This window comes from Melospiza melodia, chromosome 8, assembly GCF_035770615.1.
Source record: "Melospiza melodia melodia isolate bMelMel2 chromosome 8, bMelMel2.pri, whole genome shotgun sequence".
NCBI lineage: Eukaryota > Metazoa > Chordata > Aves > Passeriformes > Passerellidae > Melospiza > Melospiza melodia.
Window position 1 is genome coordinate 7,605,142 of NC_086201.1, and position 24,710 is coordinate 7,629,851.

Sequence of the window (24,710 nt, forward strand, 5' to 3'; positions counted from 1 at the left end):
CCTCCCTCCCTCCCTCCCTCTTCAATATCCTGAGACTGCAAAATACATTTCCATCAAGAGTGTGCCTGGCACTGACTGAAAGTTTCTGTAACCAGAAATAAAACTACACGACCCGAAATGTCTTCTGACAGAACAAAGCAATCCATCAGGTTACAAAATGGGTTTTATTATTTGGTCACCTGCAATGGCAAGGGACTGAACTGAATACCCCAGGATGTCTCTCCAGCCCAGTGTGCTGTGATTAGAAACACAGGAAGCAGCAGATATGTACTCCCTGACATCAGGTCTCTGCAATGATTCTTTATTGAACTCCAAAGTCAGTGCAAGGCCTATTGTGTGGATAATCAAAATCCTGGCAATTTCCAGAGCAGCTTCTCACAATAGTTGTGCTCCATGAGAGCAGTGAAACCACAGAGGAAGATTCCTGGGACCTCTGGGGTCATTCTAATATATTACTTTACAGTTACAACCTCCAAGTTATAAAGCCTAAGTTCATAAATATATGAACACAGAAGATAAAACTGAACTATGAAATTAACTCCTGTTTGTACTAAAGGCAATGACAGAGCTTGTTTTACCCAGAATTTACTCAGAACTCTACTCCTTCAGCTCTTTTTTTCTTTGCCCTTGCCTCCACTCACTTTTACAAATCCAGTTTTGATGTCAGTTCTGGCTTAGATGCTCTGGAGAGAATGGGAGAAAAAGAGACAGCATTACTGGTGACACTTGGGTAATACATTTCCACATCCAGGCTACTCCCTTGGCAGTTTTATGTCAAGAAATGGGGATGAATGAAACAGATTAGCACAGAGTGAGATTCCCAGGTGGTATAAATTGACATAGCTTCTTTGGGCAGCTTTTTTACTAACTGAAATTGTTTTTCACCTCCTGAAGATGTGAACCACAAATTGAAGCAATATGAAGATTGAAAAAGAAATAAACCCCATATCTTTGCTGTTTTAGTTTCAGAGTTTAGCCAAATACAGTCTCATTAGGAGGTCTGTTATTTCATCACATTTTCTTCTGTGGCATCTGTCTCTTAATAGGGAATACTGAATATTTGCAATTTCTAAGGACATTTTAATTAAAGAAAGGTGTTTGCTTTGTGACAACTTCGCCCCCCAAAAAGTAATAAGGAAAATAAATCCAGTGTGAGGCAATGCAATCAACTATCCCCAGCATAACACTATGAAAGCTGGTTAAATTATTCACTTGTTTTGAGTGTTGTTGGTGGATTAGCTGTCAGCCCAGGAATCAGGAAGAATTGCAACAAACTGCCCATCCAGTGGCTTCTCTCTGCATTTTCATAGCAAAGTTCTGTCTCCCTGTTGAGAGATGCTGCAGCTGCCACTCAGGAGTGAAACAGGAGCGTTTCACCATGCAGGCAGCAAAAATAATATTTCTCCATGATGTTACCTTATTTTAAAACAAAAGAAGCATTCTGCTCCCCAAAACACACTTAGCTTTTCCTCCTTCCCGAGCCAGCAGCACTCCTGCTGGTGCAGTGGGGCCGATGCTTTCTGTGATCAGATTGACTGCAGATGCATCAGCCATGCAGATGAGATGCTGCAGTCCTGTCCTGTGCGCCAGTCTCACTCAAAACATTAAAAATCCTGTATTTCCCTGACAGACCCATGTACCTGTTTGGGTACAAAAATAAATATGTTGCAAAGGGCAAGGGAAAAGACTTTCCTACCCTTAAGACCGAAGCATCCTATGGCACAAAGGGGTTTTCATTCAATTTCCTAATTTTGAAATATGGTAATAATATCTAGGTATCCCTTTGAATACTGGGGTTTGCAGTGATTTCTCTGGATGTGAAGATTGCCAGGGGGCCAGCTGTTGCTGGTGTCTATAACTCACCTTGCAAAAGAGATTTTTATATTCCCCAAGTTTGCCTTTTGGGGATCCTACAAAGTGTAAAGTGAATGCTTTCAACATTTGTGCGCCTGCACTTTGAAGACTGAAGAAAGCCATAACAAAGTCTGTGTTTAATAATATAGAAAGAGCCAGTAGCCTCCTTCTGTATGAAAACAGCTTTGAAAATGTAAATGGATTAACAGTTAATTGTTAGAAATACATATCCCTTCACTTCCCCAAGCTTCCTCTCACCCAGAGCCCCGGGGGTGTGGTTGGAGGATTAGGGAGCCATCAGCTATTTCACAGCCCTGCTTAAAGACCCATTTGTACCCGTGTGGCCTGGTGCTATTGAGAGTGCTGGGACTCCAGCAAGCACCTGTGGGCTGTCTGCTTTAATTTACTGAGCAGCTGGGAGGTAAATGATGATATTTCAGAGCTGCCACAGAAGGAGCACAGCTCTGCCTGTAAGCTACTACTTAGCTGCAGCCTGGATAGATGAGAATTAAATTCTATAAAGGAAAAGGAAGCAAATACAGAAATTTAGACATTTTTTCTTTACAGAAGGATGTCTTAGCCCTGGTTGTACTTCAGATAAGCACCTTCTGAAGCTGTATATGTCTGCTGGGCAGTGTTGTTTCAAGTCTTTTCATTTCTTGACTTCTCAATATAATTGACTAAAATTAAAGAAAAGTTCAGAACATGCCTGCCAGTGCCTAGTAAAGTCCTTAATTTGAGATTTTAATAGGTTTGGTTCAAATTGCCATCAGGATAATGGGTAAGTTTTGGACTGCAAAGATCCACGTGATTTAGACAATGCCTCAATTCCCAAGTAGCTCCTTGGCATTATATTTTTCATATCAGCCACATCTATATTGTGTATAAATTGCTTTGGGGTTCTTGGAGTGAAAGGCTTTAGATAAGTGTAAATTACTGTGTGGCCTGTAATTATTTTGAAGTGGTGATTGCAGGGCTGTGCTTTTTATTTGTATTGCAGGGGATTATGATTCTGGTATAGAGATATGGCAGCTTCAGAATTGGGGGAGAAATATGTTCTGAGACTTTGATTTATGTTTTTCTATTCTATTCTTTGAACATAGGTAGGAGGGCAAGAAGGAGAGCACAGACGTTTAGTGAACGTGCTCCTGCAGTGTAATTCATCTTTGAGGCTGAAACAGCAGGTTTATAAACTTGGTTAAGCAAGCTCCAGTCTCTTTGCTGTTTTTCTTACACCTCCTGGAAGTGCGTTTGACAAATCACGCACTTTAATAAAAACATATTTTCAAATCAATTTGGAAAACATACTGCAATCAAAGTAATGGCTGGATTATGTGTTTGGAGCTGGTGTCCTTTTATTGTGTGTGCTGGATGGCTGTGTTACATTTGCCTCAGAGGTTGTGAGTAAATGCAATGAACAGTGTTTTCCTACAGGTACTGTAGCTGTCAGCCTGCATTTGAGGCCTTCAGCTCCCAGCAAGCATAAATTGTGGTATTTTCCTGAGAGCAGGGTAATATAATTTCTGGATTTAGTTGTTAGAAGATTGCGCAATTGCTAGAGAATATGTAACTACATATGAGACTTGGTTGTTCCTGAAAAATTCTTAACATTGTGAGTCCCACAAGTCTTCAACAGCTCTCTGGGACTTACTAAAAGGCTTGCAGTCCAAAAGAAAGAAGACATCCTTCTGATCTCACATCTTCCTTGGTTAGTTTAAGCCTTATGACATTGACTGGAATTTACACTGAAATAGCTCTTGGTTTGTTGCAAAGTACAGGAGTGGGATCCTGACTGTTTTTCCCCACATAGTGTTCCACTTTTTTATAAGCAGAATATAAAAAGGATATTCAGGCAGAAGGAAATGATTTCTATGTATGTTTACAGGATATTGGAAAGAGCAGCTGGCAGTAATGTTGTCTGTGATTAACAAGGTAGTATTTTCTAACTGGTTGGATGTGATCCTTGATGTCACTAAAACCCCTGATGTATGTGAGCAAAGGTACATTGGTGCATGCCAGTAGGAGACAAACATCATTCTAACAAAAGGAAGTAAATATGTTCCCCATGATTTTTGGGCAGCCAAAACTTTCACAGCTTGTCAGCTGAAGCGCAGCAGCAATCATGGTGGCTGAGCAGCGTGGGCTTGTGACTGACACGCTTCTGACTGAACAGAAAAACAGAGATAAGGGGAATTTCAGATGCTTTCTTATTGAAAAGGCATCACAAATCTGAAGAGATTGGAACGTTTTACACATGGAGGAAGAGAATTGTCTTCCAGGAATATGTTAACAGCAGCTCTTATGGATGTGAGCAATAGCAGTCAAGGGCACAGTCTTGTCCGGTCCTGGACTGCAACCCCACTGTTGTCTTCATAGCCTGTTGTAGGGATTATAGCTAAAATGTGTGTGAAGTTGAGTTTCTCATTTGTTACTGGTGATGTGGACAAGTTCTCTTTTCAAAGTCCTGTGGTTTGTCTTCTCCCATTTTCATTTAAGTTGTTCTTTAAATTTTCTTCCTCACCAGCATGCTCCCTCCTGCCCCAGAGGATGGGGACACAAAGCAGTGACCTTCTAGTAGCCACCCTGGAAATCTGAGCTACAGTCCCTCTGACATGGTTGCTGGCTATCCCATATTTCATTCTGATTGATTAAAATGATGGGTTTTGCCTCCGTAAAGGAACATGTTTTGATGGACCTTTGCCTGCACCTGCTATTGCTTCCCTGATGGCCTGGGCCTGATGCCTTAAAGTGTTTTCAGATAAGGGAAAAGGCTGATCTGTTACCCTGCCTCAGAGGTGGTCACAACACATGGACACAGACTAAGCCAAACCAATGAATTCTGTGAGAGGAGAATACGCCAGAATATTAACCACTCATCTGTGTTTCTGTACATGTGTCAATGAGTTAGGGCCTTCCTCAGTGCCCCAAGATTCTTGTAAAAATATTTTTTAAGTGGGGAGACAGGAATACATGTCTTGCAGGGAAAAGAGACTTCAGAGGTTGAGAAATCATCTTTTCATTTCTGATAGCAATTGCTCCTTGTTGTTCCTTGAGCAAACTGCTCTGCAGTGTTCCAGGGAAAGTACTCATTTGATGGTAAATTATCCTTCATTTGTGAAAAAAAAATCCTGTTATGTGCTATGAGATTTACACAGAGTAAAGGAAGGGAGAGCTTTTGTCTGTTATTCAATACCATTGAAGCATTGTGAAAATAATTATGGTTTAAGTTTTATTCTTCTAATTTTTTTTTCTCTTAGTGATAGTATGCCTCTGAAATTTTGCTTAGGTTTGTATTAACCCAGATAGATGAAGGAAAATGATCTATGTAGCCAATATTTTTTTTTTCTTGTTGTCATTGAGGTTTTGTAAGTTGTTTAATCTGGAAAGTATCTTTCCTGCAGCCTATGAGACCTAACATAAAATCCTCTACTTCACCACTCCATAGCTACAAACTATTAATTTAAACTTCAAACCCTCTAAATAATGTGAAATTTTCTTTTCTTTTCTATTTCATTCTGGCTTTTCTGGGAGCTAATTTCAGGATGATGCTTCTACATACAAACAGTTCAGAGCAGAATTTCTCATCCCAAAACAATGGCTCACTGTGAAATTCGCTTTCATGAGATTCATACATAGTACAAATATCCCAGAAGCAGAAGGAGCTGTGGGGTAACCTCTTCATGTTGAGGGGACAAAAAATTTGATTACATAAATTCTGCCATAGTAAATTTGGCCAAGCCTTGATAAGTTTTTGGGCTACCTATTAGGTACATAAATACTTGGAATGCTGGGCTGACTATCCGTGTAGGAATTCTTGTACTGTTTCAGAAGTTTAACTACCTGGTGTCTAATCTTTAAAAAGGGGGCTCTGGATGATTTCTTATATCTATTGAAAATAAGGGAAATGATTCTGCTTAGACAAAATATTCTCACTCTTTCTTGACATTTCATTCAAGCTTGTGTGCTAATCTTGAACCTTTTGTAACTCCCCTCTGGACTGGCTTTTGGCTGCGGTGTCAACCCAGAAATCCACTGCTCAGGCCTGCCTTCAGTGAGCCAGAGCATCCCTGGAGAGCCAGCACTGGACAGGGCTGTGATGTTCTTGCAGAGCAAGTGCTCTGCATGATATTCAGTGTTTCCCATGGCAAGCAAGATTTTAAGGTGTAAAGACGCACAAACCTGTGCAGAAATTTGACATTACTTGACACTGCTTTTGGCATGCCTCCACCAGTACTCTGTGGCAGTTCCTGAGTGTGAGCAATGCCCATGGGCAGGGAGATGGGTACCTGTGCTCCTGTAAATCCTCACACTTGTGAAAGCATTACTCATCCTGTAGCTCTTGCATGGTAGAAATATTGAATCCTGTTAGCAGTGTGAGTAATAGTTATGCATGAAATTAAATCTACTTCTCAGATAGGTCAGGTTCACCTTCTTCTTTTTATACTGCAATAGCTTGTGCAAATAGAAGGCTAAATGAATGCAGTGAGATGGAGCAGAGTGCTCCAGGGGTCTACTATGGAATTCATGTGAGACCAAAGAAAAAGGATTTGTTCCTTTTTCCTGAAGTTCCTCACCTGTAAAGTATGTCTACCTGTCAACATACAGTGTGATAAAGAAAATTAATATAGCTTGCTGGCCATGTATGGGTTTTTTTGCTTAATTTTGTTTTCTTGGATGGTATTGCCTATTTCTCTGAAGCCTCAGTTGAAAATGTAAAGGACTCAAAGTCATTATTTTCTTTTTCTCTGTTTAAGTCTGGTAAGAGGCACATACAGGACAGACTGAGGGGATCCTGAAGAAGATACTCCTAGCTTTTGGCACTGCCTGTGGTTCATCAGAATTAATTCAGCAGCCCACAGAGACCTGCTCAGAGGTGCCCTGAGAAGTGCTGCTCATAAACCCACCTCCTGTCTGTGTAGGTTTTGTGGGTGACACATTCAGTTCATCCAGGCACAGACCATTTTCTTCTGCCTCTACTTGCAGTTTTATATCTCAAACAGCACTTGCTTCTCTTCCCTGGTAACAAGGCAGTTGTATGCAGGCTGTTTTCTCCATCTCTTCTCACAACATACTCTCTGCACTGAATCAATGATATGTAGACATTACTGGATCTATTTTCATGATATCTCCCCTTTTCAGGCAAAATCTAGAAGGATAATTCATTATTATTGTAACAGGGAAGATTTTTTTTCATCTTCTGACTATAATTCAATACCATTCACCTTCACGGAAATTAAGTGAAGGAATCATTGTGCACCAATGGTTCCTTTGTGTGCCAGAACTTTTTAGTACACCTTTTTTTTCTAAAAGGAGGTGCAAATACTTAATCTAAATATTTTCTATTGAAATAAATGTAGTGAATAAGAACAGAAAGTAATCATAACTAATGCACCCTTATGCCTCAGTGGATATTAGCTAGTATAAATGAGGAACATCTATATTTTTCTTCTTGATCATTTCCATATATTGGACTGGATTATGTTTTGAGCAAGTCTTTCAGCAATGGAGTGGATTCTCCTTGGTTTTGCTCAAAATTTCAATTAGTGAATCACGTTGAGCTGGTTAGAAATCATCCTACAAAACCTCAAGACAGTGAGCTGTGAGGGAACCCTGGAGTGCTGAAAGGAGTGGGCATACACACAGTTAATATAACACCTGGCAGGGATAACACCAGCCTTTCCCAGTGGGAGAGGTGTCCCTTCCCTGCAGCAACCAAGCTCTGTGGGTTAACACAGCAGCAACAGCTCCTGGCACTGCAGCCAGGCTGAAAGCTGGCATCCCACTGGTTTATTGAGTCTGCCTGAAGTTGTGCTTCACTTGAGGGGATTTTCCTTCACATTCCCTCCAAGAGCTGCAGCCAGACTGAAGGCTGCAGAGCGCATGGGACTGTGCACATGTGAACATGTGTGTGCATGGCCACAGGGCCATCCTTCTGGAGCAGCTTTTCCTGGGATACCTTGAAAGCTGCTGCCCTTTCCCTTGAGAGCTGCTTGGCGTAGAGGATTTTTGAGAAGCTGAGTGGAGGCAGGCTCTGCCCTGTTGTGTTTCACACAAGCTCAGCACTCACACACAGCATGGCTCCTGGTGGGTAATTATTCTGAGGGAGCTGCCAGCCTCACAGTGATCCCAAGTCAGCCTCCCTCGTGGCATTGCAACTTCTTCATCCATACACAGGGAAGTCTGTAATCTGATTATGAACTGGTGTGAATTAGAAATTGAGTTCACTTGTGTCAATAGCTGCCAACATGTGTGAGCAGAGAATTGGGCCCTTGGTATGTGGGGCAGCAGTAAGACTAAATTTTATGTACTTGCATAAAACAGAAAAGAGAGCAAATATTTTTCTACAGCTTAGAAAAACATGTCGCCACAACGTATCTATAATGACCAATATAAACTTAATATTTTATTTCTCAGGGTGGTGATTATAAAATTTATGTAATGTGACCAAAAAGAAAAAAGGGTTGTGAGGATTTTTTAAGAAAATAAGGCTTAGAAAATAAGAGGCAGGAAAATGTGTGGCTGGCGAACTGTATTGGGAGTTTCTAAGAGCAGGTTACTGCAGGACTTGAATAGTGATCAGGAGCCTCTGGGAAATGCTGCCTCCAGCAGCAGTTCTGCTGCACTTGGACAGTGGGACAGGCAGGCTTTTCTGTCACAAGCAGGGATTTTCTTTTCTCTCAAATTTTCTGGATAGCTTGATCAATTCTCCTGGCTGATCACGTTGATTTCTTACTCATTTTAAATATTTCAGGAAGGAGGTTGTTCAGTGCACTGAGGGGCTGTTCCAACATGGGCAAGTGCCACCTGCTCTACTGCATCTGCTCCCAGCTTTAATATTCTCCAGCATATTTTGGTAATCACTCAGTTATTTAATTGCACCCTAAAGGCACTGAAACATTGGAGAACTTCCTTGCAGGGCTAACATGGATGCCTGCATTAGCAGTCATCACCTAGGGTGAGCTGCATTTTGCTAAGCAGCCAGTTCCCAAAGAAGATTACACCTATGGAGGATTAGCAGCCACATCAGGGATGGCAGGGAATGACATTACTGGAGAAGCAAGCAGCAGAGTGGTGCTCAGGAGGATTTCAGCAGGCATTTTGTGGAATCCCCCTCTATTGATCTGCCTTGTTTCTGGGATATTTTATAATGGCAAACCACACACTTCTAGAGATTTTACAGCTCCAGTCTTTGTTAGGTTCATCCTCTAATTAGGTCCCACCTTGTGAGAGCAGGAGGTTAATCAGCAAAGAGCACTTTCTAGGAATAGATATCTCAAAATTTGTAGAAGTTCATTTAAAACAATGCCAGCAAATTATTGATCTTATCTCTGTCCTTGGCAACTTTTTAACCCAAGCTGCCTTTTCTTTGTTATTATAAGAAGGAGATTTCTTTAGTACCTTAAAGCTGGTTTTAGGGCTTGCATGGAAGGTCAGCCACAGTGAAGCTTAAAATCAAACATGAAAACTACACAAAGTTCTCATAGGAGCTTACAAAACCCCACAGATATATAACTATTTAACCAACTAAAATTGTCATGAGTCCATTTTTTTTTGGTCTTAAAGTAGTTCCCATGTGAAATTGTTAACACAAGTGTATTTCAAGATGAAGAAGAATGTCTTTGAATCTTCCAGGCTACTTCTGCTTGCTTGAGTTCCTGGTGACAATAACTTGAAGTCATCATTTTCTTTTCAGAACAAATATTTGGGCAGAGTATGGTGAAAGTTATCCTGTTAGCCCTTTACCCAAACAGCCACTTACTCGTTCTCTCCTCCTCAACACTCACCTTTGAGTTGAATCATGTCTCATTTTTATGTGAGGGTGGTTTTTTCCCCATCTATATCCATTAAGTTTCATTCCTGTCTGCATATGATAGAGAGAGGTGAAAGAGCACTGCTGAGCCCCTGATATGCTTTCTAAATGTGGTTTTTATTGCTCAAAATCCAATAAATCTGCTAAGGTGAAGGAGGCTAATGTGAGCAGTCCTGCAGGCTAGAGGCCAGCCCGGATGCTTCACACGTGGTGCCTGGAGATGATCAAGCAGGGACCCTCTTGCTGTGCTTTGCTTTGCATTTGGCTTCCTTTAGCAATGACATTTTTCTCAGTATCACTGGAGGAAGCACTGATTGCTCTGCCCTCTCTGGAGGGGTTGTTTGTACCCAGGGCTGCTTTCTGCAGACTGAGATCAGTCTTTTCCTCACCAGCTCCATCTCCAGCAGCACCTGCCTTTGCATCCAAATTAAGGTGTGCAAAATGAATTTTGAGTTTGGAATGTTGTGTGTGAGATGATTTAAAGCAGATTTTCATCCAGGAAATTAAAATCTTCTGAAAATGAGCCCCATTGAAAAGAGCTCTGGCAAATGTCTGAAGTCATGATGAGATTTACAAGCACAGATGAGGGTCCTCACAGGCCTCTGTGGGCTGTGACTACAGCAAGCTCTCAGCCTTCTCCTTTGCAGAGTGGGATGGACCTTCAAGTAGCAAAGCACAGCCTGAAGACTTTAGCAAAACTTTTGCTTTGTTGCATCACTATTTTTTGGGTATATGCTTTGTACATTTTCTTCAGCTTACTTAAAAAAGAGGGAGTGGCATTAGGGGAGAAAAATGAGACAGAACCATAAAACGAGCTCAACCCAGGACCTGAATTTTAAAACTCATTTTATTTTTGAGCAATAACTTCCTACACTGGGAGTAGAACTTTGGATATGGTAGCAAATACTGCTCAACAGCCTCCCTTTTGAAAGAACAGATGCTTCAGAGATGCCTGAAGCAGGAGTCTCATGCAGTGAGAGGTTCCAAATCAGCAGTTTCTTTAGGAGATTTGTGCCATGGCTTCTGGCTGTAGTCTGTCCTCATTTTTCTTTGCTTCCTCTTGCACCAACTTTACCTGCCCTGGCTGCAGTTTTGTGCACCCCTCAGAAATGCCCCAGGAATGCCTTGGTGTGTGGCACACTGTGTCTTGTTTTACTGGGAGGTTTCTCTAAAGTAAGAGTCATTAAAGGATGTTATGCATCTACAAAATATTGCTTGTTCATTATCAGCCTGCGGTGTCACAATCTGCTCACAGAGCTTACCAACTTCCATCCCCAAATCCTGGCTTTGGCATCAGCTCTGGTTTGGACCGGCAGAAAGAGAATCTGTGTGTTCCTGGCAAGGTCTGCTCAGGAGTCTGGAGGGTACAGATTCTTAGCTTGTACCACAACCAACCCCCCTGAAAGTTATTTGGGTGAAAGTCTAATTAGAGAAGCATTTCCTCTGCTCCACGGGGAAGCGTGGAGCTGTTTGCGGTACTGAACACAGCGCGGTGACTTCGGGAGCCCGCGCGGGGCCGGGAGGCTGCTGCCGGTGCCTCGTACCTGCGTTACATAAGCACGCCCGTACCCCGCTACCGCAGTGGGCTGGAGGCGTTTGCAACCGAGGGAAGAGGCGGCAGCAGGGAACGGGGAAGGCAGAAAGGAAAAACCCCGCGGAGCACGAAAGAAAGAGCAGCCGGCATAAACTTTCTGCTGCAGTCTTACTCATCTCGGCTGAGAGCACTGCGGGCCCGGCTTTCACAGAGCGGGGCAGATCCCGTTCATCTCCCCAGCCCGGGGGCGAGGGCGGCTCGGCTGGGTCCCGGCTGGTCCCGGTCCGGAGCGGGTCCGGCGGGCGGGGCGGTGCCGGGCGGGGCGGAGCGGGTCCGGCCCCGCCGGGCGGAGCCGCCGCGTCCCCCGGGGTGCGGAGCAGCGCAGCCGGAGCCGCAGCCGGAGCCCCCCGGCCCGGCCGCTCGGAGGCGCCGGGAGGGACCCGCGGGCGCCCCGTGCCCGCCCGGCGCCGCCGGCAACATGAACCAGACGGCGACCGTGTCCCACCACGTCCACTGCCACTCGTCCCGGGCCGTCAAGGTAGGGCGGGCGGCAGCGGGGCTCCCCGGCCGCCCCGCGTCCTCTCGCTGCGGGCAAGTTCGGCGGAGCTCGGGGAGAGGCGAGGGACAGCTCCGGCTGCGTCCCGGCAGCGGCGCCTTCCGAGCCAGCCCTGCCCAAAGTTGCCCCGAGCGGGCGGCGCTGGGCGCGGAGCTGGCGGTGCCTCCCCGAGCGCCGCTCCGCAGTGCCGGCACAGCAAGGGCTCTGTGAAATGGACCTGTGAGACGCGATCTGTGCTCGGAACCGGGACCGGACGGGACGGGTGCTTGCTGCTGGTGGCCGTGTCCTCGCGTGCGGGAGAGTTGGGTGGGTGCTCTGGCCGGGCTCTGGGGTGATCCTGCTGCGGGGAGAGCCGAGGGAATAGCGGGCTCTGGCCTCCACTGCCTTCTCGGCCAACCTCTGACACCATCCCGCCTTTGCATTGATTGGAAACTACTTTCTGGCCGAGTTACTGCACTCTGGAGTGATAGGATGAAATCCCTAACCAGATTGGTATTCAGTAGGAAGTACCTCTGCAGAAATAAGTGTGGTAGTGTGGTTTTCTTTTTTTCTTTTTTTTTTTTTTTCTGAAATAAAACAAAAACGCAGTCAGTGACAATATTTGATTAGTGATTCTTAGTCCTGAAAAAAACAACATCTAGAAATTTTACACCAGCTATTTTGTTTCATAAAATGACGTGAAAGCCTGAAGAGTTCACTTCAGTGCCTTTCTGTGGGTGCCAGGCTGTGCTCGGGTTTGTGTGGGGTGAGGAATCCTGCTGGGGATTCATTCCTTGTGCTGCAAAGTTGAGGGGTCTGGGGTTTGTTTGTCTTCTCAGAAGGAGCAGCTGAACTTCACATCATGTTAGGAAATTCTCAGTTGGGCTTTATCCCGTTAGTGCTGGGAATAAAAATCATGACTTAGAGCTGAGACAGGAGGGGATTAAAGGTATAAATCTTCGATTAGCACTGTCATTTTTATATAGGCTGCATTAGGCTGTGCAGTGTATGATCAGTAATGCAGAATGTCTGCAGTCTCAGGGACAGGGAGGGGGTTACCTGTGGCTCTAATGACCATTTGTGTAAGGTGTACCTGTGTCCATCACATCACAGAACAGCCCCTTAGTTTATGCCCAAATGGGCAAGGTGATGCGAAATGATGAATTACAATTGCCCTGGCCTACTTCAAAGAGTCAGCAAATATAATCTCAAATTGCTTAAAACCATTTTATCCTCTCTAGGTCTATCTCTGAAAGTACTGGAGAACAGAGAGCAGTGTGGTACTTGCTCTGGGAAATATTCCCTTGTTATGTTTGGAACAGCCAATGCTAATTTTTCACTGCCAGAAACATTTATTAAATTCATTTGACTGGACTTCTAAGCCAAAACAACAACAACTACCAATATCAATATGCCATTAAAAAAAAAAAAATAGAAAAAGAGCCAGAGGAGTCAATAGTCTTCAAAAAGAGAGAACATGAATCAGAGCCTTCTAGACATGAGTCCATTTTACAACCAACACAGTAATACTGATGCCATTAGAAAACTGTCTCATTTTTCTGCTCTTAATTCTATGTGTCAGGTGTGAAATGTGCTTTATAAATAGTTCTAAGTGCTTCAATGCTGAGCCAATGGATACTGCATGAAAAAGTATTTACGACTGTAGAGGAGCAGTAACTTCCCTATGGTAATGAGGACCTTGTATTGGAAATTACTTCAAAAAAAATTCATCGGTGACCAAATAGAAATTGCATTTTAAGCATGACTTCCCAAGAAACAGTGTTAGTTCTAGCAGTTATGAAGATTCAAGAAAAAAGGTTACTGGAAAACTTCACACCTATTGGAATGAGATCCCTAAAACCCCTTATTTTATTCCTCTTGTTTCTCCCCAACACACAAAGCTGTGGCATCTCAGCTCCTGTATGTTAATATCAATGTAATGTTGCTTCTCAGTGGTTTTTGGATCAGCCACTCTGCTTTGTAGCACAGCATAAAGTTCTGGATTCATGTAACAAGAAGCAGAATGATCCACTTGTCCACTAAATGGAATCCTGCAAAATTAATCTGTGCCAGTTCCCTCTCTGAGTCACCCTGGGGCTGCATGGAGGGACACCCCTGGCCCTTTCTTACATCCTCCTTTGCTGAGGGATGGGTACATCCTTTTGCATCCATTAACTAAGTGCACTGCAACCAAAGTAAGTTTGATGACAGAGAAACAAACAAATTTTCAAGAGGAAAATGAATATTGAGCAAGGAAAAAAGCCTAAAGGTACCAAACCCCTTAAATAAAATGCCAAATCCCTAGAAAAGCCTTTTATCTCTAAGACTCATTATAGCTTGTTTTGAGGTGATTGCAAACCTCACCACCTTGCTGACAGAACTATGAACAATGATCTTTCACTCTGAGATGTGTAAAAAAACTTCAGGGTCTAGCTAGGAATGCCAAATACCTGCCTCATTTCTGTATCATTACATGCTTGACTCCAGGATCCCCCTCCATGGCTATGGAATTGGTTTTATTCTTCACAGTTTTGGCTCATCTTATCAACACAGCAAGCAAATTAGCTCTTCCAGGAGAATCACTGAGTTTTGTACACTTCCATGTTGTGCTGATGGCCAGATAATTTTTCAACATACTATTTTGTCTGACAGAGAAAAATTCTTTTTAAACATTGTTTGCCTTGCTCGGAGGAAAGAAAGAAAGAAAAAAAACCTCCAAAACCCAGAAAATAGAAAATAATAATTATCCTGGCTAGCTAGGAAAACAAAGCAAACATCTGTGTGAAATTTACCAGGGACTGTGGAAGAGAAAAGTTGGTCTTGCTCTTAACACAGTCGTAGTTACAATCTGCTCTTATTAAAAAAAAAAAAAAAATGGAGTTAAGCTAATATTTCTGTGGCTTTATACATTCTTTAATAATAAAATATTCTTTACCAGATCATGAGTCTCTGCTGTTATCAACCTCATATTGATCTAACTGCAAGCTGGATCATGGAAAGAGTTACTAATTGGCATTTCAGAAGCACATAATTACTGTGTAATATAATATGTATGTTATAACCTTTTACTCTTCTTTCTTTCCTGCCTTCCTTTCACTTTTATTTATTCATTAGCTCTTAGATTGTAAACTATAAAAGGAAAGTGCAGATATGTCCTTAGCAAAAATGCTGCAGCAAGTTTCATTAGTGTCCAGGGACTGTATCAGCAATTTTTACATTTCAGGTTTATTGTAGTGTTGTAGCACCTGCTAATTGATGGGTAGTGGTGTACTAATAGTTTTCTTATTTACAATTAGGTTGAGGAGCAAGGACTTTAGGGGGGTTTGTAGTGTTCCCTTTGGACTTCTATGTGTTTAGAGCAACTAATTTCTTTTTAAACCAAACCTGTGCCTTAGCAGGAAAACATCTGCCCACTGCTGAAAACTGCAAATGCATCTCCTCCTACGGAAAGAGAGAGAGAGAGAGAGAGAGAGAGAGAGAGAGAGAGATAGATAGATAGATAGATAGATGGATGGATATTAATATGTAGCTGTTCCTGGTCATAAAGGCCACTTGGTCACTCTTTTTGGGTTGAAACTTCAGGTAGTTGGATCTTTGCATGCCCACAGCATGTGCACCCACCAGGCCTTGTGCAGATAGGAGAATCACTGCAATCTACCAGCTGCTTAGGAAATAAATCCCTTCAAATGAGAGCAGTGTTTCTGAACTCCATTACATCAAAAGCAAGTCACTAACAGATAATCTCAGTGAGTGTTCAATTATGAACTAGCCAGGATACACAGCAAAGGGCATAAGTGATACAGGGCTCTGCCCAAAAAAACCTAAATAAGTGGTGCATTTAAATGGAGTAGGTTTGCATGGTATTTTGTTTAAGGCAATATGGAATTTGAGCAGTGATGTGCCATGTGCCAACATGTTTGTCTTGCTGTGTGAGGAGCTGCAGCCCCAGGGAAGTGCAGTGTGGTGGTGGCAGGAGGCAGCCTGGCCATGGGGACACATGTCACTGTCATCTTCAGGATGTGGCCAGCTCAAAACGCATGCTTAGATCAAAGTAAATATTTCTATTTTCCAAAGCACTGAGAAAGTGTACAACACTCCTGTGTTTATTCAGTTCTTGAGACTCTGTCTGGAGGTGTATAGTGACCTCTTAGGGGACTCCAAAAATTACAGATTGTAGCACTCATCAAAGAGACTTGCTTGGAGCATGATAGAAATACCTTAAGTGTTGCTGCCTGAATGCATTTTTGTTGAGTGGAGTTGCTGGTGTGATTTATTTGTATTTTGTAGACTAAAACTAGTGCATGATGACACATACATATACGTGGAGACAAGCTGGAGTTCTCTAGGTGGAAATTTGAAGAACAAATCACAACTTTTAAATCTTCCCATATAACATCTTTCTGTATTTTTTCAGTCTCCTTGCCAGCATCTGTATTACCAGAGAATAACTGGGGCCTTTTCCTATTAAAAAGTCAGTCCTCTGTTACAAGAAGGGGCAGGAAAGAGGAAAAAAACCATTTGAAATGCTTGTATTTTCCCCTTCCAGTCTATGAATGAAGAATTGCTCCATGTTAAAGGTGACATCAAGATTAGTTAACCAGTACTAGATAAAAACTAGAGGAGAGAGAGAAAGGGGAAGAGTTGCTATCAAATCCCCAGCTGATGCCATAAGGAGCAGCACAGTGTCTCCATAGGGCTGGTGCTCAGGCCCAGTGTGTCCCAGCAGCATTGCCCAGCACTCCACAGCCGAGGTAGAAATGGTGGGGGTCTCTCCTTGCAGGGGAGCTCAGTCCCATTGCCTGCTGTGGCCTTGTGGTGGGGCATGTTTGCTGCCACTTCCTTGCCTACAAATTTCCTACATGCTTTCAAAACTTTCCACTCTTAATTCCCTGCTGTTTTCATAAAACTTCAAAGCAATTAGCAAAAAGTGTGAGCACTTTTATATGCATGAATATATACTGATTCTGTGGTATACATTTTATATATATCATATATAGCCAACCCCACCCCATGTATTCTAATACAATTCATGGGTTTCAGTGTAATGCTGACCATAGGGATTTAGAAGGCAGTCATTTTAAAACTAATAAACACAAAGATACATGAACATGGTAGTACATGGTAGTAAATTATAATTAATAATGGCTTAGTACTTTCCTGATTGTAATCCTATAAATTTTTTCCTACTGCCCATCATTACTTTAAGGAATAGGATATTAAGTTTGATTCTCTTTGAAGCCACTTAATTTGTGGGTCTGTGCGTGTTACATAACACCTTCCTGAACTGACACCACATCATGAGGAATTTAATCTTTGTCATTCTTTAATCCAAAACTGTTTTACTAACCATGTGTTAGGGAAAAAATGTGCTTATTTTGTTCAGTACTTTATTCTTGAACTTAGCATAGTAAGACTGGCATGCAGTCTAACATCTGAGCATAGCTTTAGAATTTGCTTAGGACCTTTCCAGTTTAAAGATTTTTATCTAAGGTCTTCAAATTGAATTATAAATGTTAAGTTATGCAACATCCAGGTTTGTGACTGCTCTGTGTTAATCATTTGACAGGTTTTTGGATCGGTGACTTTGACTTCTCACGTGCTGACAACACCCAGTGTTACTGGCAGCATGTGCCAGAAGCAAAGCAAAATTAGCTTCTGGGACTCTTAAAAATGAGGCACCTGATATGGCAGAATGCATTGGGAGCTTTTTGTTTCAAAGAGAGAGAATGAGACAGGCAGGTTTGTTTCAATGTGAATGGAACCAAGAGTGATTCACAGCAATACACGCCAACCCAAGGGACCTGAGGGAAGGAGCACCTTGAATGAGAGTCATCAGCTTAATTAAAGACTCTCCACAGTCCTGAGCTGTGAAGCTAATGCAATGGCTGCAGATGGGGGTGTGATTTATTACATTTTGAATTTAACTGGTGAAATAGTTTGAGTGAATTATGCTTTAAAATGCTAATTTCTCAGTGCTGATGGCAAAGGCAGCTTCAGTGCCCAAGCTGTGGTGGGCGTGTGCTGTGGGTCTCATCCCCACATCAGGAGTGCCAGAGGGAGGGAGGGAGGGAGGGAGGATGCTGGGGCCTCCAGGGAAGCAGGATAATGTCCAAAGATGTTTAAAGCTTAGTGATACTGATACTGGCCTTGAGCTGCTGACCTCTTCCCTGAGGATACATCAGAAAAATAATCCAAAGTTAGAGTTTAAAAAAGGAAGCGAGTGCAACTGGAGAGAAGGAGACGGCTGTCTGAGCTTGTGTGTGACCTTACCAAGGGAAAAGAATGGGGAAGGCAAGCCCTGGGGAAGTTTTGCAGAAAGTTGAGAAGGAAGTAGAGATGATATCTGAAGGACACCTTGAGGCAGTGGCGGCAGCTTGGCAGGAGGAGGCAGAGACAAGGGAGTTTCAGGGAGACAGAATTTGAGTGCAACTGGCTGCTGATGGCGGCTGGCAAGTCAAGGAAGATCAGAATGGGGTATTGTGTTCTGGCTTCAGCTAAGGACACTGCACTTGGCATATTGGCTGTTGGGTTAGATTACGTTGCTAGATCTGACCTGTCACACACAAGTTGTTGCAAAAAGTCACAGCCCTCAAGAGAAACCAGGAGACAGAGATAATGTACTTTTTTGGAGAAGTGACAGGGATGAGGTTTGCAAAGTTATCTCACTGTGGAACCCCCAGAAGCAAGAGAGCACAGTGTCTGCAGGCTTCATGCTGGGGGAAAACCCCATAGATATATTATATTTGGAAGAGATATATATCCATATATTCAGAAGAGTTAGGCAATATGGTGGAAAAGAAAAATATATGCACAGGGTTTGTTATATTGCATCCACTGTTTTGTGCAGTAACATAGAAAAGTAACTAAAACAGCGCCAAAACCATGAGTTTATTGGGAAAATTATGATCATAATTATGCAAATGTTTCCTCTTTAAGAAAAGGTTTGGGGAGCATACAGTGATAGTATTTTGGTAATCTTAGTCCAAATTTGGCTACCTGTGCAGTAATGGTTTAGCATTGTGGGAGGCAATAACAGTACATATGTGTTAAATTATTTTTTAAAGTTTTAAGTTGTTTTAAGCTTATTTAATAATGTTTTAATTGGTGCAGCTCATAAAAATTAATATTTCATTACCAATAATAGGTCTATTCCTATTGGCACAACCTGAGCCACTTCTGCAAGTAACGAACGTTGGGTTAATTTCAGGGACATTTCTGCACAAGGATTTCTGAGAATTTTCATGTTAGCACAATGATGGTGAAATCAAAATTAAAGCTATTTGTGTAAAAAGAGTGTGCAATTGTGCAGCAAGTTGCTAAACACAGAAAAATTGATACTGTTACATTAAAGGATAACACATAGGTTTATGTTCCCGCAGATTGAGAAAGTCACAACATGCTAGTGCTTCATATCAGACTTGCCTTTACATTTATGTCATTAAAAAGACAAACTTTGTCTTCAAAGGTGGCTGTTCTTTGGGGGGAGATAATTGTGTTCCTCCTGCTGCTGGGAGAGCCCCGTGCCTGATGCCATCCCAACTGTCCTTTTCGCCAGTGGGGCTTTGCCTAGGGACATCCCTGTCTGGCAGAATGTCCTGTGGCTGTTTCTCAGAGAGGAACCTCTGTAGGGGCAGCAGGGAGATAGTTTCACACCCCGAGGATAGGTGACATGCAAACATTTTCAGTCCTGACAAAACTGAGACCTGCTGAAGGTGTTTCATAGGGAGATGGAGGGAGAAAGCTGGGGCAGATGCCTGTGCCTGGTGGTCACACTGGTGGCTGTAAATGCTCTGTTTGTGCTCCTGCAGAAGGTGTAGGAGTTTCTCCAGGATAGGGGATGGTGCTGGAGCTTTTCCCTGAACTCTGCAGCACCGTGCAAGTCAATGCACCAAAGTCCATTAGCTTAAGGGGAGCTGATTCCTTGATGCCAGTGGTGAGGGCTGAGTGTCCCTCTGGGGACCCCATTTCCTCAGCCCCTGCCGCCTGGGTAAACGATCTGTCAGAGATCTGGAACAGTGTCTCTTCACTAAAACAGTCAAGGAATGAAGAATATTTGTTTAAATTCTTGTTTATTAGCCTTATTTATGTTTTTAAAATTGTGGTTTCAGGAGTGTAAAGGCAGGAGTTTATCCCTTGGCTTAGTTTTTCCCTGGGTATTATAGATGAATAGCAGGCTTACATTTTGAAATAAACTTTTTTTCTTTTGTAAAATCAATTGCTTAGGCAGGAGAGTTCCTGACTTCCCAATTAAGCAATTTATCTAAAAGAAATCTTTTTTCCCTTCCCTTCAGAGCATTAAACCCTTACTCAGCTTGAAAGCTGCATCAGTCTGCCAGTGTGGGATTAATGCCACAAACGTTACTGCTCATATTTGCTGCAGAGATGACCTGCAGACATGACCATCATGTTAAAAAATAGCTTTTATAATTCTTTGTGCCTGATAACAGAGCCAAAAACCTGCCTCTGTTTTCCTGCATTTCTTCTTACTGGTTAGAGAAGGGGAGAAGGCACAAAATGTGGTGCCTGTCCCCGATGGCCCATCCATCCCTGCTGCCTCCTGGGGCTTGGGCAGTTTCTGGAATGGTTTTCTGGCTGCAGTGGCTCTGCCTTTGCCATGTCCCTGTCCTGTGGGCACCTTGGGAACATTGGCACACATGAAAGCCTCCATGGGCTGTGTATGAGCACTCAGCCTGGCATCCTAAAACCTGCCCCGAGCCTGGTCCCACTGCACACCAGGAATGCTTAGGGCTTACTTTGGCTTTTTGCATAAATCTAGGGAAGGGAGGAGAGTTTTTGTTTTCCTCTTACCCTGTTTGTCCGTTGTCAGTATAAATAAGTTTGAACATGTTCTCAGATTATCAGCACAACTCCTGAAGACTGAAAGGAATCAACCTCTCAAAGCTTTTGAGCTTTCCCATCACTCACATTTTACCTGTACAAGCAAACCCCATGTGTGTGTGTGGCACTGAGCAGCACAGAAGTGTGTTTATTCACTCTCTGAGCTAACCTTGCTTCTCCAAGAGGCAGGAAGGAAATTGCTGTGCTTCTGCATTTTCTTGTGGGACATATTAGTTTCTGTTGCTCGTAAAGATCCTTTCCCCAACTCTCCTGCTAATCCAAACCCAAAAAACCATTCTAGCAGTGCTGGAATGACTGACTAAAGGTTTTCTTGCTGTAATTTATACACCATCAATAATTTCATAGTCGATTTTTTTCCCTGTACAGGACACAATATCTTATTGCTGGAGCTGAAAACTTGAAAATTGGAGTTTGGGATAGACTCATTAGTTCTGTTTCCTCTGGTGGTAACTGTTCATCCAGAGGTTCTGCAACTGTTTCTGCTGGGCTTTTCCAGGGAATTAAAGCTGACTTTTAAGGTTAACAGTTTCTCTTAGGAGGTGGAAGGAAGCTCTCTGTGGCTTAGCAGGCTGCCCCAGCTGCCCCAAAGGTCAGGGTGACCTCAGCAATGTGACAGCAGAGCTGGGGCATCTCACTCACTTTCCTTTGTGGCTTTCTGTTTTCTTCTGGGTGAGTCCTCCTGGGTTGTTTGCCTGGGCAATCACAAGCAAGTGAACCTCTGTAACCGAAAAAGAGATGGTGCCAGTCACTGGACAGCCTGGAGGGAGCTTGGTCCCTGTGTCACTCTGTTCAGCCGTGCCTGGGGCAGCAGTAATTCTGGGGGGAAAGGAGGCCAAAAAAAAAAAAAAAAAAAAAAAAAAAAAAAAAAAAAAAAAAAAAAGGCAGAAAAGACTGAAGGAAAAGAAGGGGGAGAAAAGTTAATCCCTCAGAGCCACTCTGGTGGCCTCAGGAGACACATCTGTTGATGGCACATCATACACACCTTGTTCATGTGAGCATCTCTGCATCTCTATAGTTTGGGATGATTTTTGCTTTCTGAGAAGACAGGACTGTGGTCATACTAGAAACCTTTTCGACTAATTTTTTTCACACAGTATTATCTGGCTGCTGGGAGTCAATACAACCCCGGATTTGTCTGTTTAAAGAGCCAATACACACTACCCATGGCCCTCTTTCCTAGCGATGATTTTTAAGCTGTGAATTCCCTACATTTACCTACAGTAAAACCTCAGCTGACATCCAGAGTGCATAATTTGGATAGATTTAGTCTGGAGTTTGAAAAGTCTCAGTTTTGTAATTCAACAGCTGCAATGTGTTTTCTGGGAACATTAATGTTTCTGAAATTTGATTATGCAAATATTTGCAGAGGGCAAACAAACGCTCAGCGAACAAATCCATAAAATAATTAAGCAAAGACTGGTTGTTTTCTATTTTCATAGTATTTCTATTGGTTTCTATTTTCATAGTATTTGTGTCTCTCTAAACATTTCCCAAACTCTCTGGATGCCTCTTTCCCCTCAGTGATTTAGAAGCCCCTGGTGACATTGATTGCATCCCAAGAGAGGTCACCTTTACTGGTGAAACCCATCAAAAAGCTGATGCCATGTGAAGAAATTTTTTGATATATCTTTACAGATATTTTATAGATTCAAAGAAATTTTCTGGCATCATCAGAATTATAATGCTAAGCAGTGTTCAAATTTGAGGACTATTAAAAGTATGCAGAAAAAGAATTTTAGAAGACTACTGTCCTCTTGGTTACTGGTGGGCAGCTGTGCTTTTCCACATCTAGTACTTAAATACCAAGTCATTGAGTTGTGCTGTGGAAGAGATTTATTTCAGGAATTAAAACTAAAATTATGTTGTGTCAGAATTTTGTGATTTTTAAGTTGCTTTTTGTCATATTGGCTTGAAATTCTGCAGGTTCACTGTAGCAATCCTGATACAGGCAAGTTATATTCAGATTGAGCTCCAGACACATGGAAGTGAGAGGCTCATTCCCTACCAGGCTTTGTGTTCCCAGAACAGCTCTGTCATTTTTGTACTGGATTGGGCAGCATAAAATAAGTGCATTTATAGTCCCAGGCAGTGTTCAGAATGAAAGTTGTGCATAAAATTGCTTGCTGAAGTAACTTGCCTGATGCTGCATGAGAGATGGGCTAACAGAGAATTTGGGTTGCTGCACCTAAGAAGATTTCTGTAATTAAACTAGTTTGCATTTTTACATGAAATACTAGAAAAAACTTTAAAGTTTCAACCTGTCTATCCCCTTTCCTCCTGAAACAATATTGTTATAGCTTCACATCTAAACCCTTTAAGACCAAATTTTGATAAAGAAAAAGCATCATCATTGCAGGATTTTGAAGAACTTATTTCTCACGTTGAGAAAGATATATAAACATGTATTTTCTGTGTGTATCACCCTCTGAGTATTCTAGCCTTACAAAATAAAGCTGGCATGGGTTAGATGCAATGGAACTAAAAAAAACCTGAGTTTGAATGAAAAGGAAATAATAACTGATACTCAAGATTTTTATGTTTCATTTTTAAACTGTAATCAAAAAATAGTGTGTACTCTCGTTTGATGGATGCTGCACACACTGCAGAAAAAGTGCACTGCAAGTTTTTGGAAAAGTGCCCACAACTGATACAGTGGGATTTGGGAAAAAATTTATTTTTTATGGTTTGGTATTTTTTAAAACACTAATAATTCTCAAGCTGCCTTCTTGCTTAGGTCAATTATTTTTGAGGAGGGTTGCAATATGCTCATTACTTTCCAGTATTTCTTCTGTGTTGTTACTGCAGAGAAAGAAAACAGTAAAGTATCTAAAAGCCCAAATATCAGCCTTTAATGATTTCTGCATTTAGAGCATAGGAATGAAACTACTAACATTACAGTTTAGCACAAAGTTTCATTTCTATTTAATGACTGCTTTGAATGGTGACTTGTGTGATTGATCATGCACACTTACACAATCAGCATTTATAGTTTAACTTTTTAAATGAAAATGTGGAACACCTACAGGTATAGGCTACATAGAGTAGTATGTGATAATGTAAGAGTTCTCCAAATTAGTACTATGACTGTTTGACAAACTCTCATAATGTCAAAGTTTAAATTATTGAATAGCTACAATTCTGCTGTAGAAAGTGCTATGTAGATCATGAGACATAAAAGGAAGCATGTTCCAGATGAAGTAGCTGAGTAAATATATCATCTAAGTGGTTGATAAAGTAGCTAAATTACTGTAAACAAACAATAAAACATCTTAGAGGAAATATCTCAGAGAGATTGCTTATTGGAAGCTTAAAAAGATAAATGCAAATTGTAAATATGTAAAGGCTGGAGGGCAGTTTTTTGATAAAAGCTGTAGGTTCTCTTGGCTGTCTGTCTAATACAAATGATATCCTTGAACAGTAATGACTATTCCCTCTGACACAGAGTAAAGCATAGCAGATGAGAGTTTATATAAGATGGACCAAATCTATTTTTGCCATTAAATACTTATAGAAATATTTCTGAGCATTGTAATATGAAAATGTTCAGTGAAAGGTAATGTTGAGACTGTATACATCATTAATCAATTATAAGTCATCTTAATGGATAAGAAATTACTCCCAAGATATTTGTTTTATTAGTGAACTCAGTTCTGCAGAGCATCAATTCACTGCATACCACACAAACAGCTTTGTTTTTTTGGTTTTTCTTTTCTTCTCATTATCTTTGATAATTTTAGTTTGCAAGAAAATATCCATGGAATTGATCCTCCTCTATCCCCAAGGCTGAAGATGCCAAATATATGATTTTATGCCAGAAGTATTTGTGGAAGCATCAAAGTTCTTGTCTGCCAGCCAGTGGCCAGATGCCATCTGCAGCAGCAGAGGTGGCTGGGAGTTTTCAAGCTGGAGCCAAGGTGTTGGAAAAGTGTCCAGGGACCCTCAGAGCAGCCTTGCAACACTTAAAGGGCAGCACTTTCTCATCTTAGGAGGGTCAGAATTTTTAGCTGGGCCTGTTGGGGTAAAGAAAAGGGTAATTAAAATTTAAAAAGAGTAGATTTAAACTAGATATGAGGATTTACTTTACTATGACAGTGGTGAAGCACTGGCACAGGTTGCTC

The 24,710-nt window shown here is 42.0% G+C and overlaps 1 protein-coding gene across 1 annotated transcript in view; it reads left to right on the top strand.

Moving 5' to 3' along the window:
• The first annotated feature begins 11,717 nt into the window (after positions 1-11,717).
• The window catches only part of DPP10 (dipeptidyl peptidase like 10), a 437,009-nt gene continuing 424,016 nt past the window's right edge, over positions 11,718-24,710 (top strand). The window contains exon 1 of the mRNA XM_063161640.1: positions 11,718-11,736. The gene's annotated coding sequence lies outside the window, so the exon portion shown is untranslated. The remainder of the gene's footprint in view (positions 11,737-24,710) is intronic.